Source organism: Chiloscyllium plagiosum, unplaced genomic scaffold (genome assembly GCF_037043375.1).
Source record: "Chiloscyllium plagiosum isolate Xiang-an unplaced genomic scaffold, Cpla_swu_hap1 HiC_scaffold_36, whole genome shotgun sequence".
NCBI lineage: Eukaryota > Metazoa > Chordata > Chondrichthyes > Orectolobiformes > Hemiscylliidae > Chiloscyllium > Chiloscyllium plagiosum.
In genome coordinates this window covers 31,087,619-31,108,352 of record NW_028270174.1, presented here as the reverse complement: position 1 = coordinate 31,108,352, position 20,734 = coordinate 31,087,619, and the positions used below count along the sequence as shown (strand labels likewise).

Genomic DNA, 20,734 nt, shown 5'->3' with positions numbered 1-20,734 from the left:
AAGGTTGGTTGATATAATTTTGTGGAACAGTACAGACACAAAGGTTTGCATGCATTGGCTCTCTCTACTGCAGCATTCTCAAGAATGTAGACGATCTCTCAATTTTCTACATTGGACACCACCTGCTCAATGTTTATCCAATCACTTAACCTAACTTTATCCCTTGGCAGACTCTGTGTCCTCCTCACATTATTTTTGTCTGTATCATGAGTATACATTTGGCTCCTTTATCCAAGTCATTAATAGAGATTGTTCCAGTATTATCAGTTGATAACAGTCTCTGCAGTTCATTGATTGCATCTGTTGATCAATTTCTTAGAATGGTCAACAGTTAAGCTAGACTGGAGAAGCTGAACCTTGTTCTACATGGTCTGAAGCTGAAATATTTTTAACTTTTGTTCTACTCTAGTACAGTTTTTGAGATTAATTTACCTGGCAGTATTGTCAGCAATGATCCTAATGTTATCTGATTAGATTAATCAAGCTACAAGTTACTACAAATGCCAGTGACTATGGAATGGCAGCCAGGATATCATCAAACACCTTTTTATTTCCCCCAAAAGTTGTGCTGGGATGACGTAAACTTTACTGAAATTCAAGACCATTTTCAAAAATTACATCCACCAAGTAAAAGATTCTGTTCTTTAACTTGCTTTCAGCTGGAATTTTTATTAACTCGCTTAGAAGACACAAACTCCATTCAACTTCAGTGCAGCTACTTATTGCAAATGCATTTCCATTAATTGCATCAAAATGCCCACATTTTTGACATTATAATGTTTATAAGCTTGCAGATTCGTCACTAACAATTAAATTGTTCTAGTACTCATGTTATCTAAACTACAGTATGCAAGATATTCAATATGGAAGTCGTGTCTGAGCAAACTGACCAATAAAACGGTCAAAGAAAATGTAATGCTGTTTGCTGTGTGTAATTCCTTGTGTCTAATTACATAATGTACAAGTAAACTTTATTAACCTTAGTCTGAACATGAGTGACTGTGTGATACTTTCCACGTTTCAGAGGGGGCTAGAGAGTATGGTGGATGAATTAACTCCCTACAGGCAATGTGACATGAACATTAACCCCCTCAGAACTTCTACCTTAATAAATATTAATAACAACATTGCCAGTAGATTGCTATTAACTGGAATCTTGTACCTTTGTTCTAAAAGGGCACTTGTTTGTCTTGTGGCAAACTATTCCATTCGTGCCCTGCACAAAGCTACAAGATTCCAGTTAATAGCAGTTAAAAGTCTGTTTATTATCAAGGTAGAAGTTCTGAAGGATTAATATTCATGTTACATTGCCTACACCCATTTACTGATGTCACTCGGAGACTTAGTATTCATACCTGACTAAACGTCAATAAATCATCATGTCATTTAAGAACAGTACCCTCCTCTGTAGATACTTAAGAGAGGTACATTCTCTACTATAAATTATGAAGTCGATCTATGACAAAGTAAACATTGATAAGGCTGGGTGCCAGAGAATACCTGAAACATCCCTTACCCAGTATCACATGTTAGTAGAGGTCTCAAATACCACAAAGTAACAGAAGTCGCCTGGGAAAGTACCATGCTGGTGGAATCTGCTTTTTGATGTGAATAAAAATAAATATCATTTGAAGACCGTCTGAATTTCAAATACTTAAATCTGCCAATGAAGGGAAAGATTGAAATAAAAACATTGAGAGGGAAGGCAGTGATGCAGTGGTAATGTTATTGGACTGATAATTCAGAGCCAGATTATTGCTATATGGGTTTAAATCCCACTGCAGCTGTGGAATTTAGATTCAATTAATACAGCTGGAATTGAAAGCTATTGGTTGGACCAGGACACTGAGGTTCAAGTCCTACCTGCCTTGGAGATATTAATAACAATATTGCCAGTAGATGTCAGTAGTTGCTGACCTAGTACAGCTTGGCTCGGGGTACAGCAAGTTCTGGAACACAAGTCTTCAGTACTATTGTTCGAATATTGCCAGGGCCAAAAGCCTTTGTAGTGTCCAGTGCCTTCAGCCATTTTGTTTTCATAACATGTGGAGTAAAGAAAATTGAGTAAAGACTAGTATCTACAATGCTGTAGACCTCCTCTAGAGGGAGAGTTAGATCATCCATTCAGCATATACAAAGCCATGTTGACTATCTTTAATCAGTCCTTGCTTTTTGAAAAGCATGTAAATTCTGCCCTCAGGATTCCCTTCAACAAGTTGCCTACTACTTATGTCAGACTCATTGGTCTATTGTTCCCTGTTTTTTTCTTATCATCTTTCTTAAACAGTGGCACCACATTAGCCAACCTCCAGTCTTCTGGCACCGTACCTGTGACTATCTGATACAAATATCTCAGCAAGGGGTCCAGCAATCACTTCCCTAGCTTCTGTCAGAGTTCTAAGGTATACCTGATTAGGTCCCAGGGATTTATCCACCTTTATGTGTTTCCAGATGTCCAGCACCACCACCTATGTAATATAGACATTTTTCAAGATGTCACTTTATTTTCCCATATTCCATATCTTCCATGTCCTTCCCTACAGTAAACACTGATGCAAAATTCTCATTTAGTATCTCTTCCATCTGCGGTTCCACATGTAGACAGCCTTGCTGATCTTTAACGGGGTCTATTCTCTCCCAGATACCCTTTTTGTCCTTAGTCTATTTGAGACTTCCCTTGGATTCTCCTTAACTCTATTTGCCAAAGCTATCTCATGTGCCCTTTTTTTCACTCCTGATTTCCCTCTTAAGTATACTCCTACTGTCTTTCTACTCCTTCTGGGGATTCACCCAATCTCTACTGTCTATACCTGTCTGTATACAGATGTGTCCTCCTCATTCTTGACCAAACCCTCAGTTTCTCTAGTCATCCAGCATTCCCCACACCTATTAGCCTTGTCCCTCACCCTAACAGGAACATACTTTCTCTGGACTCTCGTTATCTCATTTTTTTGAAGACTTCCCATTTTCCAGCCATCCCTTTACTGGCAAACACCCACCCCCAATCAACTTTTGAAAGTTCTTGCCTGATACCATCAAAATTGACCTTCCTCCAATTTAGAACTTCAACTTTTAAATCCAATCTATCCTTTTCCCTCAATATTTTAAAACTAATAGAATTATGGTCGCTGGCCCCAAAGTGCTCCCCCACTGATACTTCAGTCACCTGCCCTGCCTTATTTCTCAAGAGTAGGTCATGTTTTGCACCTTCTCTAGTATGTACATCCACATACTGAATCAGAACATTCTCTTGTACACATTTAACAAATTCCTCCTCATTTGAACCCTTAACATAATGGCAGTTCCAGTCTATGTTTTGAAAGTTACAATCCCCTACCATAACCACCCTATTATTCTTACAGATAACTGAGAACTCCTTATAAATTTGTTTCTCAATTTCCCGTTCCTGGGGGCAAGTCTATAGTACAATCCCAATAAGGTGATCATCCCTTTCTCAGTTCCACTCAAATAACTTTCCTCGACGTATTTCCGGAAATATTCTCCTTAAGTACAGCAATAATGTTATCACTTATCAAAAACTCCACTCCTCCTCTTTTGCCCTCTCTATCCTTCCTATAGCATCTATACTCTGGCACATTCAGCTGCCAGTCCTGTCCATTCCTGAGCCACATCTGTGTAACTACTATGACATCCCAGTCCCATGTTCCTAACCATACCTTGAGTTCATCTGCCTTCCCTGTTAGGCCTCTTGTATTGAAATAAATGCAGTTTAATTTACCAGTACTACCTCATTCTCTACTTTGCCCTTACTGTTTTGAGTAACTCCTTTTCCCAACTGCACCAGTCTCAGACTGATCTCTTTCCTCACCATCTCCCTGGGTCCCACATCCTCTTGTTCCTCCCTCCACCCCCCACCCCAAAATCTAGTTTAAATCCTCCTGAGCAAGTCTCCATCCCAGTATATTAGTCACCTTTCAATTCAGATGCAATCCGTCCTTCTTATTCAGGCGACTTCTCCTGCAGAAGGGTTCTCAGAAATATCTGTCTGTACCTCTGACTAGAGAGTTCCCTATCACAATTGATTGCTTGCAACCTGGCGTACCACTCGTTATATTAGAGCCAGTCTCAGCACCAGAAACCTTGTTGTCAGTGCCGCATTCCCCTGAGAGTCCATCACCCCCTACATTTTACAAAACAGCATGCAGTCAGGTTCTGCTACAATGTGTTTCTTTAATGGAAATTGGCTTTAATGTGATTGAAGAATTTGGACCATTATTTGTAGAACGTGAATTTTTCTTACCTGTATTGGTTCTAAAGAGATTGTACCTCCATTAGTGGCAGATGGAGTTTAATTTAGATAAATGTGAGGTGCTGCATTTTGGGAAAGCAAATCTTAGCAGAACTTATCCACTTAATGGTAAGGTCCTCCAGAGTGTTGCTGAGGGGTGACCTTATAGAAGTTGATAAAATTATGAGTGGCATGGATAGGATAAATAGACAAAGTCTTCCCCTTCGGGTGGGGGAGTCCAGAACTAGAGGGCATAGGTTTAGGGTGAGAGGGGAAAGATATAAAAGAGACCTAAGAAGCAACCTTTTCACACAGAGGGTGGTATATGTATGGAATGAGCTGCCAGAGGAAGTGGTGGAGGCTAATACAATTGCAACATTTAAAAGGCATCTGAATGGGTATATGAATAGGAAGAGTTTGGAGGGATATGCGCCAGGTGCTGGCAGGTGAGACGAGATTGGGTTGGGATATCTGGACGGCATGGATGGGTTGAACCGAAGGTTCTGTTTACATGCAGTACATCTGTGATTCTATGACTCTAAGCGGTGCTGTTATTACACAATTTCCTTATAACATGGGGTCACGGAGTCAGAGTCACCAAGATGTACAGCACAGAAACAGACCCTTCGGTCTAACTTGTCCATGCCGACCAGATATCCCAACCTAATGTAGACCCACTTCCCAGCATTTGGCCCATATCCCTTTAAATCCTTCTATTTCATTTACCCATCTAGATGCCTTTTAAATGCTTAATTGTTCCAGCCTCCACCACTTCCTCTGGCAGCTCATTCCATATACACACCACCCTCTGTGTGAAAATGTTGTCCCTTAGGTCGCTTTTATATCTTTCCCCTCTCGCCCTAAACCTATGCCCTCTAGTTCGGGACATCCCACCCCAGGGAAAAGACCTTGTCTATTTAAACATCCATGCTCCTCATGATTTTATAAACCTCTATAAGATCACCTCTCAGCATCCGATGGTCCAGGGAAAACAGCCCCAACCTATTCAGTCTCTCGCTGTAGCTCAAATCCTCCAATCCTGGCAACATCCTTGTAAATCTTTTCTGAACCTTTCAAGTTTCACAACATCCTTCCAATAGGAAGGAGAGCAGAATTGCATGCAATATTCCAAAAGTGGCCTAACCAATATCCTGTACAGCAGCAACATGACCTCCCAACTCCTGTACTCAATACTCTGACCAATAAAGGAAAACATACCAAATGCCTTCTTCATTATCCTATCGACCTGTGACTCTACTTCAAGGAATTATGAACCTGCACTCCAAGGTCTCTTTGTTCAGCAACACTCCCCAGGATTTATACACTTAATGGTAAAGTCCTGTTCTGATTTGTTTTTCCAAAATGCAGTACCTCACATTTATTTAAATTAAGCTCCATCTGCCATTCCTCAGCCCATTGACCCATCTGATCAAGATCCCGTTGTACTCTCAGGTAACCTTCGCTGTCCACCATGCCTCCAATTTTGGTGTCACCTGCAAACTTACTAATTATACCCCCTACATTCACATCCAAATCATTTATATAAATGACGAAAACTAGTGGGCCCAGCACTGATTCTTGTGGCACACCACTGTCACAGGTCTCCAGTTTGAAAAGCAACCCTCCTCCACTATCCTCTGTCTTCTACCTTTGAGCCAGTGGTCACTTCCAATGTGGTTACTGCCACTCCATATTGTCTGTCTTCCTCCTTTTTAGAGTGCTGTTGTTTTGATTTTTTTCCCTCAAAGTTCCAAAACATTGCAGCAGCTTATAAAACAGTGATTACTGCTCCTAGAATTCGAGGAAATCAGGTCAAACACTGAAAATACTTCAAAAAAGGAGCAGCTCTTACAGCCACAATTTTTCTCATCCTCCATCTTGGATTACTCAGAACTTGATTCCTCAGAGCGTTCACTGGGTCTCTGGATTACTGATGCAGTGATAATATGTCTCTGCTATCAACTTCCCTGTAAAACATGTGTCAAACTGATGCAATCTATAAATGCACTAATGCAATAAACTTCTAAATAAGACTTCATTTTTGACCAGAAAAGAGGATACCTTAAACCATACTATCGCACTTGGAGCTGGAAAGAACTCACCATTATAACAGCCACAACTAGAGTAGTTCATAAAGTTCTGGTCACCAATTTACTGAGCAACGGATTTATAAAAATTTTAAACATGAGTTAAAATTGGATAGGTTAGCAATGTTTTATTTGGGGTCGAGAGTGTGGTGCTGGAAAAGCACAGCAGGTCAAGCAGCATCCGAGGAGCAGGGAAATCGACGTTTCGGGCAAAAGCCCTTCACCAGGAAGGGCTGATGAAGGGCTTTTGCCCAAAACATTGATTTCCTGCTCCTCATACTACCTGACCTGCTGTGCTTTTTCAGCACCACACTCTTGACTCTAATCTCCAGCATTTGCAATGCTCACTTTCGTCTCATGTTTTCTTTGGAACGAAGGCGTCTGTGAAACTCTAATTAAGAGGTGTAAAGGTATTTTACACCAAGATAGTTTGATAGGAAGGACCTATTTCCCTTAATAGAGATCTCAATAACCAGGAGCCATTGATTCAATGTAACTGGTAGAAAGATTAGAGGGAAGGTGAGCAGGATTTTATTTTTCACTCAGGAGAGTGAGGATTTGTAAATCATTGTATAAAAGGGTGGACGAGGCAGAAAGTGTTTGGATTTGCATTTGAATTGCCTTAGGTTTTGAAGACAGAGTGGAACATGAAAATAAGCTGGAGAGCTCGAATTTTGGCTAGCACAGATATGGTGAGCTGAATGACTTATGGTACCATAAACTTTCTGCTACATTTCTACAAATACTGCAATTTTGAATAGCACAAAGTTCTGCTTTCTGTAGAATTCTCTGGCTAAATTGGCTTTTAGTTCATTTGTAATCATAGAATCCATACAGTACAGATAGAAGCCATTAAGCCTATCGAGTCTGTACCATCCTCTGAAGAGCATCCCACCCAGATCTGCCTCTCCACTGAAATCCTACATTGACTTTGACTAATCCACACAGCCTGCACATCTTTGGACTGTGGGAAGAAACTGGTGCAGCGAGCAGAATCTCACGCAAACATGGAGAGAATGCATAAACTCCACACTGTCACTCGAGGTTGGAATTGAACTCGGGCACTGTGATACATCAGTGCTAATCACTGACCCACCATGCCGCCCTTAGTAGTTGTAACTAATCTGAGTCTTTGTTCTCTGCTACTCAACTGATACAGGAGGAGAGGAAACAGGTTATTTTTCCTATCTTGAAATTGTTCAACAGTGAACCCTTAGATTTCATAAAAATGTTATCATTGTTGTTCTGGTGGTGGGTTATGTTTATCAGTGAATGCTTGCTGACTGAAACGCCTATTGGAGGTGATCTGATCTTTATAACTACTGGCGAGGTTCTCTAGCATTTCCTGTTTTTGTTAAAGTAAATTATTTCTTACGTATAGATTTTAGCAGTAATTAAGATCAATGTATTCATATATATTTTAACATTGTAGAAATCTGTCTTGATTTGACAAATGTAGGATGGAACCCATGTAAGTGCGCAATGTTTTAAATCTGAACATTGTATCTGAACATTTTAACTTTTCACTCCCACACATAAGGCTATAGGAGCACTGAGGTCTCAGTTAAATGAAAACCTGCAAATGGTGATGAACAAGCATGTTCCATGCTGTAAATGTCTGTAATTTCCGTTAGCTTAAGTTGGAATGGATTCCACTGCCAGTGGTGACAATGCAGCAGAATACAAAACCACACACATAACTTGATCACATTAACTGATATGCTGTTTGACTGTACAAGTTGTTACAATGAGGCATTAAATTCACTGATTTGTGATTGATAAAAGTATGACCTATTTACAGTTACATCTCTGCTCCACAGAATTTTCAGTTTTAGTCATAGGTTGTTTGTCTTACGCCTCTCAAAACTGGTAATAAAAACAGAGGATTCTATTAAAACTCATCAAGCAGACAGTAGATGCAGAGACAGTAATATAGGTTAATGGTGAAATTTTTGAAGGTAGTCCCAGCTGAAATAGCAGGATAGTTAATAGGTTGGGAACCCACTGAAAACGGGAATGGATTCGGCCCAGGTTCTTTATCGGAGCTACAGCATTAACATTCTTCCTCCAGGTTCTTCAGATAGTTAGGGAGGATAAGCAGGATTAGAGCTGAACCTGCCAAAAATGGAGAATGTTTGTTTGAAGCTACATGATACAGAAATTGAGATGAGACCTGAGAAATCAATCCTCCTCAGAAGCCGAGAGACTGCAGTAAGGGTTCTTTCCTAAGGATGGGTGGAAAAACATTAAATTTGCAATCAGACGGTTGTGGTTGGAGCTGACCAAGGAAGTCGTCAGTGGGGGTGTGCTCCCTCCAATCTGCAGACAGTGTACTGAGTGTATCTAGGCCAAAGGAGGATGGAGAAGGTAACATCACACTCTCAAGTTCCAAGTACCATACTCTAACCTCCCAGCATTGTCCTGCACAGAGCACTTCACAACAAGGGACTGTGCATCTCTGGGTGCTTCTCATCTCCATCCGAGTAGCTAACTCTCATGCACCATCATGTCATTTCCCTTTTCTCATTTATTCCTTGAGGTGACCCTGCACAAAAGCTGGCATTTCTTGCTACCAACATAAGCCATTGTTAACACTGCTTTTTCTCAAAGCAGGAGAAAAGAAAACACAACCTCAAGGGAGCAGAGCCTTGGGTGGAACTGCAGAAAGTGGCCTTTCTTTAGTCATGTAGTTTGATGCCACACATTGAGTTTGGTTTCTTTACAGTCCAGTTGAGAAGTCAAGGTCTGTCTTCAGGCTGCAGTCTTCAAAGTAACACAAATTATTATATATTATTAATATATGTTCCAATATATGGTAATCCATAGATATATCAGGTTTTTACATTTTGGTTTTGATTAAATGTTCAAGTCCTTGTGCTTAATCTAAATTTGAGCCTCTTCTGAAGTGATCCTTCCAGTCTTGTTTCTTCCAGGGTGTTCTAACTTCGCCCAGATTGCAATATTTATACTCAATGATGTGCAACCCATAACATTGTGAGATAGCCCTACGGTCCTAACCCTCTAACACTACAGCCCACTTGTCTGAGCATGTCTTCACCTGTTCACTTTCACTGAAGAAGCACCTGCAAGTTGCTAACAGGTTGAGACATTTTACAATGGTTGTGAAGCCAGAATTAAGATTATCAAAAATAATATTTAAATGTCCCAATCAATAGCTGAAAGGAAATTCCCCACTTGTCTTCAATCCTACTTCATGAAATGTCAAATCCCATTGGATGAAGAGAGGATCCAGATCCAATGTGATTATTGAGGGTTTAACTCCCCACACACACAATTACCTTCCCTTGCCTTGGAAACCACCTCCAAATGTGTCAGTTCTATGACCTTCCGTCAGAACTGCTTTGAATATCATGGAGATATGTGAACATGGGTGGCTTGAAAACATAAGTAGAGTTTATGCTGAAAACTTTGTGGAATGGGTCAGAGCTGGATGAAAGCAAATACATGGCCAAAGTCAAGAAGTGAGATACGTTGTATTAATGGAAAATGGAGCCAGGATGATTGAGATAAATGAAAATCACATTGGTGCGAAGATCAGAACTTTTACAAGGTGGAATTTCTGGAAAAAAATGGCAGTGGAACTAAAGAAACATAAAATCAATTCACATTTCCATCAGTAATAGTGCTTCACTTTCCCTCTTAGGCCAGAATGAATACCCAATGTAGTTCTGTTTTAGTTCTCTCACTTGCTAGCATTTTTATTTTTGTAATAATGTATTGTAATTCTTCAATTATATGCTTTCAATTGTAATAATGGCCATTCTGTGACAACTTACTCATTTCAAGCCTTAGAAATCTGTTTCTTTGTAATGCTGTATCTCTGTACTGCTTACTAGATTGCCTCGTCTTTTTCAATCCCAAAAATGGTGGCTCCTGCTTCTTCTGTAGTTTTTTGACTTCTTGGTCATAATGGAGCTTTCCTTCCTTTCTTGGTCGAAAATACCAAATATTTTCTTTTACAAGAAAAATTTTAAATAAAGTTCTCTCACAGCACCATTATATTTTTTTCTGACAAAATCACTACTTCTTATTGAGACCTGGTCTGTTTAAAGGATTAATTTCTTCATCTTTTTCTTATTTTAGTTTCTTCCACTAAATCTCTTTATTTAAACAGATTAGAAGCAAATTAAAATTGAGGCCTTCCTGATTTTGTAGCCCAGTCTAATGTTATTTTCTGACCTTTTCCAGGTATTAGTCTATTTGAAATTTCCTGAACTGCTTCCACCACATTCACATCCTTTCTGAAGTAAGGACACCAATTCTGTAAACAGTACTCCAGATATGGTCTCAACATTGCCCTGTGTAATGAAGTATTACTTCCCTTTTGTATTCTTGGGATGGGTTCCAGGATATGCGTAATGCTCTCTGAAACAGTGAAGTTGGCCTCCTTCATGCTTCTTGACAGGAACAGGAGACTATGCAGCAGGCCTGTCCATTTGCCAAGTGTCCCTATATGTGTTCTCCTGTCACTATCCTCAGCTGAACCCCATGCAACAGTCACCTTTTGATGTTGTTTCCATCATTTTAATTGCGGCAATGTAACCAAGATGTGTCAATTTCAAGAATAACAAAACTGACGCTGTGGCAATTTGAGCTTGGGCTTGGCTTTTGGATCCAAGGTCCTCCCCACACCCCACCACCACCTGAAGTGTCAACAGGAGACATTCCCCACCAATCACAATAGCCTCACTGCCATTTCATGCTCCAGGGTGGGATAACTGGCTGGAAATAGGACTTCCCTCAGAGCGAAAGGCAAGAGATCTGCTTTACAGGTCTGATAGGGTATAGTCTCAGCAATGCCATCAGCAGTCACTAGGGCTGAGAGTGCAATCATTCCCCTGATTCTAATTCCTGGAGTTCAGAACCAGATAAATACTGGTATGTGTCTCCTGGGGCAGAGTAGGGATGTGAGGTATGAGGACAAGGGGATTCCTACAAAGAGGCCAGGGGGTGGATGAAGCACCCATGCAATTGGAGTTTGCCCAAAGTAAAGAGGGGTGCTGAGTATTTGCCCCTTCCCTGCCTAAAACTTGAGCAGTGTCAGTCCCCTACCAGGCATTTCTCCCCACATTAGATTAGATTACAGTGTGGAAACATGCCCTTCGGGCCCAACAAGTCCACACTGACCCGCCGAAGCGTAACCCACCCATACATTTACCCCTTACCTAACACTACGGGCAATTTAGCATGGCCAATTCACCTGACTTGCACATTTTTGGACTGTGGGAGGAAACTGGAGCACCCGGAGGAAACCCACGCAGACACGGGGAGAATGTGCAAACTCCACACAGTTTGTCGCCTGAGGCGGGAATTGAACCCGGGTCGCTGGCGCTGTGAGGCAGCAGTGTTAACCACCGTGCCACCCCAATCTGGTGGGATCGGCTGGGGAAGGCTGGATGAGTTGCTCTAGGCTTGGCGGGGGTGGGGTGGGGAAACAAAGTGAAGGCCAATGGGGAATCACAATAGATGAGGATGGCTAAGTATTGTTGAAGTACTCTAAAAGTAATGTGAGTTTTGTGCTTCATTTGTGTACATAGTTGTGTGAATGAACATGAAAATTCTAATAGAAAAGTAAAGATTAATTGTTCGCTAGATCATTACCACATTTAACTATGGAGAAGAAACACTGTTGTTGTCACTTCAGTTTCTGACTTTCCCACAAATATTGTTACTTAAGGACAAAAATTAGGTGTTAATACATGACATAATCTCTCACATGGAGAAAAATATATTTCCCTATGAGTTCTGTGACAGAGTATACAATTGCCTAACATTATGTAGTTTAAAAGGTGCTGATGGTGTCAATAAGGTGAAGAGTAATTACTTTGCTGTGGTTTAACACATCTGAAGGATGGTGTGACTGGTTATCACAATACATTCTGGAACAATTACTGCAAAAATGTGTGTCTTCCCTTGTTGTAGGTATGACTTGGACCAAGATAGAATATTTCCCCTCACTCCTGTTGACTCCAGTTTTGCTACTGGCTCAAAGGTAGAAGACAGGGGTAGTGGTGGTGGTGGAGGGTTGTTTTTCAGACTGGAGGCCTGTGACCAGTGGAGTGCCACAAGGATCGGTGCTGGGCTCTCTACTTTTTGTCATTTACATAAATGATTTGGATGCAAGCATAAGAGGTACAGTTAGTATGGTTGCAGATGACACCAAAATTGGAAGTATAGTGGACAGCGAGGAGGGTTACCTCAGATTACAACAGGATCTGGACCAGATGGGCCAATGGGCTGAGAAGTGGCAGATGGAATTTAATTCAGATAAATGCGAGGTGCTGCATTTTGGGAAAGCAAATCTTAGCAGGACTTAATGGTATTGTCCTAGGGAGTATTGCTAAACAAAGAGACCTTGGAGTGCAGGTTCATAGCTCCTTGAAAATGCAGTCACAGGTAGATAGGATAGTGAAGAAGGCATTTGGTATGCTTTCCTTTATTGGTCAGAGTATTGAGTACAGGAGTTGAGAGGTCATGTTGCAGCTATACAGGACATTGGTTAGGCCACTGTTGGAATATTGCGTGCAATTCTGGTCTCTTTCCTATCAGAAAGATGTTGTGAAACTTGAAAGAGTTCAGAAAAGATTTACAAGGATGTTGCCAGGGTTGGAGGATTTGAGCTATAGAGAGAGGCTGAACAGGCTGGGGCTGTTTTCCCTGGAGCGCGGAGGCTGAGGGGTGACCTTATAGAGGTTTACAAAATTATGAGGGGCATGAGTACGATAAATAGTCAAAGTCTTTTCCCTGGGGACGGGGAGTCCAGAACTAGAGAACTATGGAATGAGCTGCCAGAGGATGTGATGCAGGCTGGTACAATTGCAACATTTAGAGGCATTTGGATGGGTATATGAATAGGAAGGGTTTGGAGGGATATGAGCCGGGTGCTGGCAGGTGGGACTAGATTGGGTTGGTATATCTGGTCGGCATGGATGGGTTGGACCGAAGGGTCTGTTTCCATGCTGTACATCTCTATGACTCTATGACATCCTTGTACACTCAGAGCTAGGCAGTGAAGATTAGAATACTGGAACCTAATCTTTACAAGTTATTATTTATGGAAGCTGACATTACATGTAATGCACATATAAACAAAATCCTCTTTCAATTTGTTCTGATAATAGTTATATATAATCATCAATTAATGTCCATCACCTGAATACAAATAACAATCCTGAGACTGTGAAAACAACTGTCTAAATGTAAGTTCTTCCAGCAATTGCAAAGTAATGCTTTTGCAATTTCAAGGCTGGAATAATTCCTTCTTGTTGTGAGGTCAGTCCTAAACAAGAACATGTAATCGGTGAACAACTTTGGCAGCGTTTAGGATGAATGGAATATGTACTATATGTTCAATGGCAGGAATGTATTACACATAGTACAAATAGCTGAATATGCAACTAACCTTGGACTTATCTTATATGCAACATGGTTGTAGTCACTCATGTAACACAATCCATGAGCATAATTCATCATTCAAATCCTCTATAAAATTACAAAAGCATTCTTAAATTTAATCAGAACAAAATGTTATTTCCTGAGGAAGGACTCTGTTTCCATGACAATGATGGATATATTTCTCATTATTTTGGATCCCCCATCTTCAAGGGTATTGGAGTCCTGTTGCTTAATTCCAATAAAGAGATGGTTATCACATTGGGTTAGAGTTTTGTGACCTCATGGACAATAATATGGAGGGAAGAGTGTGATGCTGGAACAGCTCCCCAATGCCTTTACCCCTCCAGGAATGGAATCAAGTAGGCTGACTGCTCCATGGAGGTGATCAACCAATTAATCCAGGACAATCACCATTTACAGAAATATTAATTGTTGCAAATTCTATCAGGTTGACATAGGTGGATATATGTGGAATAAGGGTGTATGAGGGGCAAGGGCTGGAAGAATGTTTTTTTTGTTTTCTTAGTTCTTCCTGGCTGGCCTGGCAAACCTTCCAATCCAGCCACATCCTGGATGAAAAATAGATAGTGGGGGCAGGCACTTTTGACAGTCACATTTACAGAACTCTCCTGCCTCTGCACTTAATCAAGTAATGAAATTCAAGACACACAATAGATGCACTTGCACTTTTTCAGAACTGAGGCTGGATGATTTCTTCAATTATTTCCTGTTTTGACTTCAGATTTCTAGCAGCCACAGTACTTTGACCTTATATGATAAACCAGTTCAGATTCTTAAGAAATGAGGCTACTGATCTGCAAACTTTAACGGATTTATCCCCTATTGATAAGGAAAGATTTTTGTGTTTTCTTGGAAGCAAGGATTACTCAAATGATTTATGCAGAAAGACAAATGTTAACTGTATTATCTTTCCCAGTGATCAGAGGAATCATGCTTCATGGACTTGAAACTGCTGTCTGCCATCTATAGTGCAGATTTATGGTCTCCGATGAATCTACAAATTTGCATGATGCCTCATCAACCCTCCGTTTGAGGCATTTCGTAGGAAAGGAACAAATTTTAAAAGCTTTATCATCGGAAATAATTGTTTCTTTTGCATCTCAGGAAGGTTTCTCTTAGACTTCCAATGTGAAGTAGAAAAGATTACCTCAGTGGTAACAAGGTTTAATAGTTTAAAATTTCATATCCCTTCCAACTGTATTTTATTTGAAGTCACAAATAAGTTAGAAACTTGAACTTAGTTCCAACAGAGCACATTTGGCATGTCAGCTGATTGTTGATTTCTAGTTGGAAATAATTCTTACTGTTGCTGCAGACAGAAAATCAAGCCCTTTGTTTAAAATTGAGCAGAAGTAAGGCAACACTAATGGCCTTTAGAATTGCATCTCTACTTGCTTAATTTAAAAAGAGTAGACACCACCCAGGTGCTGGATCCCATCCTTTTTCTTATCCCAAATTGCCCTGGAGAAGATGGAAATGTATGGTATCCTTTTTATTATGTGTATCAAAACCTTCTACAAATCATTTTATATGATATTTGTTACTTTTTCAAGAACACTGGAAAGTTTAATTCTCCACCCTTTTTGTTGTCAGTCTGTTTCTCTCCTTTTCTAGGAGAATTTCAGCTCCCTCACTCTCTTCTAAAGTTATTGATCCTGGTATCCAAATTTTCCAAAACATTAACCCATGTGAGCCTAAACAGTGAGTGTCACAATGCTGTTCGACAGCATGAGGCATCACAATTGAGCTCAGCTTAATCTTATCTTCACCCAAAGGCTGTGTTACATCCTCTGACATGATTATTTAATGGAGATAGGACTAGGTGCCATGGCCAAATTTCCCTTTTTCCAAACTCAAGCACCAAAGCCAACTGTCATTGGCCAGTTTCTACCCAAGATCAGTTCATTTGGTTTAGTTCAGGGATGAAGTAAGGATATTGTGGTCTGTGCTGATGAATAACTTTTTAAATCGACCTTTTCAGAGATATTATTCCACACCTCTGTAGCAGGTGGGACTTGAACCTGGGCTTCCTGGCTCAGAAATAGGGACACTGCCACTGTGCCACACTTGCCTTGTCTTTTAGTGCGAATATAAATCCAGGAAGATTGTCAGCAGTCATTAGTCATTGGTCATTTTGCGGACAATAGTATGTCAATCTCACACCTAAACCAATAATATCTGTATATGGGCAAACACACTGGGTGTGCTTCAACCAAATGGCCATGTACCAAAGCTGAAGCAGAGCAGTCTTCATTCAAACCAAGAATGACAGCCTTCAGTTGGGGGGGGGGGGTCCAGCAGAGTCAGCCAAGGGTAGCCTCTGATAGCAGTCTAGGAGCTTTGATATGATCATATAGCCACTTGGCGACGTCAGAGTCAAGATAGTCTCCTCATAGGAAGTGAGCAGCCAGATGTTGGCACCCACTACTCACCTTGGCTTTCTGCCTTATTATAGTCTGTTTGCTCCTGGAACAAGATAAATAGTTGGAATGCTTACTTACTTACAGTGTGGAAACCGGGCCTTCGACCCAACAAGTCCACACCGACCCGCCAAAGTGCACCCACCCAGACCCATTCTCCTACACCTAACAATACAGGCAACTTAGCATGGCCAATTCACCTGACCTGCACATCTTTTGTACTGTGAGAGGAAACTGGAGCACCCGGAGGAAACCCACGCAGACACGGGGAGAATGTGCAAACTCCACACAGTCAGTCACCTGAGGCGGGAATTGAACCCGGGTCTCTGGCGCTGTGAGGCAGCAGTGCTAACCACTGTGCCAATGTGCCGCCCACACGGCATGAGTGAAAGGAAAGTGGGTGACATAGCTGCCAGTGCTGGTGAAACCCGAGGAAATGTGAGCTGAGGTGGCCCAATTGAGTGAGAGGCAGGGCAAAGGTCATGCAGGGTTAGTAGTGTGGAGAACTCAATGCATAAGCACACATAAGGAAAGATGTTGCGTGTAATAGTGAGAGTGAGAGAGCATGACCCTTGGTGGGAGGTGTCTGCACCATCCATCCACCAGAACCCTTTGGTCTCTGACCACAGATCAGGGGGCCAATCTCCTTTATCTAACTTAGCCAAGGCAGATGTCACAAACAGTGAAAGGCAGCTTCAGACTGAGTGCTTGACTGGGTGCACAACCACCTTTTAAATGTAGAACTGGTGCCATGGTTGATGGGATATCCCAGCAATGATGGGTATTTCTGGCTCCAGCGTGTGGGAGAATTGAGCTGACATCAGGTGAGAGAAATGGTAATTCATTGATGAGGTCTATTTGGGATGATAGCACAAGAAAACCCACGAACGTTATTGGAGCTGCACCTATCCATGCAAGTGCAAAGTATTCCATCACACTCCTGACTTGTGTCTTGTAGATGGTAGATAGGCTTTAGGGAATCAGGCCTGGAATTTCACTTGAAAAAAATTACACAAAAGGTAAGTGGGAAATTTTTAGTTTGATCTGGTACAGAAATAGGAATTCAGATTCAGACGGGAAGATACTGGCGAATGTATTAAAAGGTACAAAACTTTGAACATATTTGATGTTCAGAGACACTTGGGTATATGCATATTGGATCAAAGGAAATAAGCAAGTAGGCACAAGAGTTAGGAAAGCAAATGGCATATTGGTCTTTGGGTCAAAGGGAAGTCTTGCTACAAATGTAGGTCTTTTGTGTTTACATCTGCAGTGCTATAGGATTAGTCTTCTTACATCTATCTATGACCTAAGGAAGGGTATTTGCCTTGGATGCAGTGGTCCCAATTTTCAGTCTCAGGTTACATGCACAGAATCAGGAGAAAACCCTGCTCCATTAATCCAGCCTTTAAAAATGGCAGCCGTATTTCTGATTTTCGGTTTGTAGGGATGGGCAAACTGGGAGGAAATTAGAAGCTGCCTAGTTCCCAAGGAAGGTTGGAGGAAAGCCTGCCTTGGGGTTCCAGTACAATTAAAAGTTTAAAAAGAAAGATTAAATCATAAAACATTCCTCTTGCTCCAACCCCCTCAATCTTCATGCCCCAAAGCCTATCCATGACCTGTACCCATCTGTCAGGTCCCCTCGTATCTCATGCCAAATTACGTTCATCTCCCTATCCCATGGCCTCCTTTGCTCACCAACGCTCATGTACCCATCTCTCACATCCCTGTTAGCCACGTGCTAATCTCTCACAGCTTCTCATGTCATATGCTGCATGTCACTTTATGGTCCCTATGTCAATTGACTGCCAAATTATATCTTTTGCACTAACCTCTCCATGTCTATTCAACAATTATTCAGCACAGACATGATTCTGGAGGTATTTTGACATAAATTAAACTGATTAGTCTATTGATAATCTACTACAAGCTTTATCAATCCCAAAGGGTACCTCCTCATTCCTGTGTTCCAAGGCACTGACAGCAATGCAAAAAATGTGGTGAAGATCAGTGACTACATGTTCACACCAAACCATCAGCCTCCCACAATACTCGACAGCAGCATTTAATTGTGCTGAAGGCATAAACTCATTACATATGACTTCACCAACATACACTATCCAATGACACAAGTTTCAGATACACCATCTACTGCCTACTCAGATTCCAACTATTCAGCAATAGTGCCACTCAACCACTGATATTTTGCCCTCTCCCATATAGAGAAGAGAAAAGGTGCCCAGAACAGGACAAAACAAGAGATGACTGAAGAGGCGGAAATCATATTTATATCCAGTCACCCCAATGGAAAATATTGTTTTCTGCATCACTGGCATAGCAGCCACAGAACTTATGGCATCCACATCACAAACCATTGAGGATGATAATGAACTTCAGTTGTCTTAATTTCATATTCATCCACAATCTGGAATTTGCTGTAAAATGAAATCTGCATGGACCTCTTACTTTTGTACCCCCTACCTTTCTCGCTCTGACTTTTATGCTTTCAGATATCCAAGGTCTGCAGTATGGCCAACATCAACACAGTCAGGAGGAGGAAAGAGAGCAGGGAGAATTCTACACCACTAATGAGGAAACACCATTACTTAGATTGGATCTGAACAGACGTACATGCAATATGCGGGCTAGCATTGAAGCAGGCTTTAATTCAGCCATGATGTTAACATTCTGCTTCCAGGTGATAGACCAGTGATCGAGGATGGACATGGTGACAACTGGATGGATTTCTAACTAAAGGGACTAGAGCAAGTCTCAGAGTGACTGAACTGTGCATTCAATCCTGAGAATTCAGCAATCACTGAAATGGAAAGGATACTTGGTAAGGCTGTCCCAAGGCTTCTGACTTCCCAGGAGATCCTGCCAAGGATTGTGAGGAATTGAAGTACTGTTTCCTGCAGACAAGAAGGAGGTATCAGCTTCTCAAGCCAAGCTGGCGTGGATGCAAGTGACTCAGAAAGTGATCACCAGGTGTACAGTTTCTCGAACCTGGACACAGTGTTCCAAGAAATTCAATGACTTCACGGGCATGCAAGGTGAGTGCATCCTGCTTTCAGGTGCTAACATCGCACACTCTCCTTGTCCAGGCATTGTCCTGCACAGCACTCCTCAGACCAACATAACTTGCCGCTCCACTTCTTTCTCTACTCAAATCAAAAATGAGCAGCAAGCAGTCACACTCACCTTCATCTGAATGACAACTCACACCCACTCCTCAGATTCATCTTCCACAATTTGGTGTCATTCCATTGCTGAAACCCATTGTTTTCTTCCTTTTGCTTGCTTTCTTTTCAGGAGAAGATAGCACACAACTCCAAGGAGAGGCTGGGAACAAGGATGGTCAACAGCAGTAACGCCATTGATGACAATTGGCAATGAATTCCACAGCATCACAGTGAAGCAGGTCACGCTGCAGGAGGCTGGGAATACTTACAATGATCTGCCTTGAAAGCCTGAGCCTCATGAAGCATATTGAGAAAGGTGATCCTCTAGATGTAGGTCATATACTGAGTGTATCACACTGTTCCAGCAGGATCTCTGTTTGCCCCTCTGTGTTGTGGAGAGGCGTGTGGCTGAGAGAAGGCATCTGCTGCAGCTGTTAATATTGCTCCTGTTATTGGTGGTACTAATCCTCTTATGCTTCATCAGGAATGGAAAATAGAGCTGAAATAGTATTTCTTACTCAAATGAAGGCTGGCAACGGAGAAAGTGAAAACACATAATCCCTACAGTGTGGAAACAGGCCTTTCAGCCCAACAAGTCCACACCGATCCTCTGAAGAGTATCCCACTCAAACCCATTCCCCATATTTACCCCTCACCTACACATCCCTGAACTCTATTGGCAATTTAGCACAGCCAATTCACCAAACCTGAACATCTTTGGATTGTAGGAGGAAACTGGAGCACCTGGAGGAAACCCGCACAGACACGGGGAAAATGTTCAAACTCCACACAAACAGTCACCTGAGGCTGGAATTGAACCTGGGTCCCCGGTGCTGTGAGGCAGCTATGCTAACCACTGAGCCACCATGCTGCCACGGGAAGTAACATCCATGGTAGGTGAAATGGGTTCCAAAAATTTAGAAATACCCTGTGAAGCAGTGAAATCTTCCTCTTGAACAAATACTATGACTACAAGCTTCTTCCATTGGCATTTTAGCAAAGGTTTTCCAAACACATTATTTTATTACAGATCCTCCAGTGTCCTCTCATCTGGTTGACCCGAGTGAGTTCCATGTAGTTTTTGATGGCTGCTGTACAGGTTAAAATTCACAAATAATTATCTATTTAAATATTAAGATTACTTAGCTCCATGAGTGTTTTCTGCTTACCTGTAAAACTGTCCACAGGAACTTGGCTGCCTCTTCCTAGTTGCATGAAGGTCTAAGTGGGAAATGAATGGGTCTATGAAGGTAGAGATTTTTGAAGTGATCATTAGCTGCATCATATTTCAGTGTCTGTTTACATCAAGTCAACATGACTGAGTGTGTGTCAGCCACATGGCAGTCTGATATTTAATTC

The 20,734-nt window shown here is 41.5% G+C and overlaps 1 long non-coding RNA gene across 1 annotated transcript in view; it reads right to left on the bottom strand.

Moving 5' to 3' along the window:
• Positions 1–20,734, bottom strand: part of LOC148139922 (uncharacterized) — a 41,721-nt gene that overhangs the window by 10,707 nt on the left and 10,280 nt on the right. Inside the window, exon 2 of the long non-coding RNA XR_015753328.1 lies at positions 20,545–20,617. This is a non-coding gene — a long non-coding RNA (uncharacterized LOC148139922). The remainder of the gene's footprint in view (positions 1–20,544; positions 20,618–20,734) is intronic.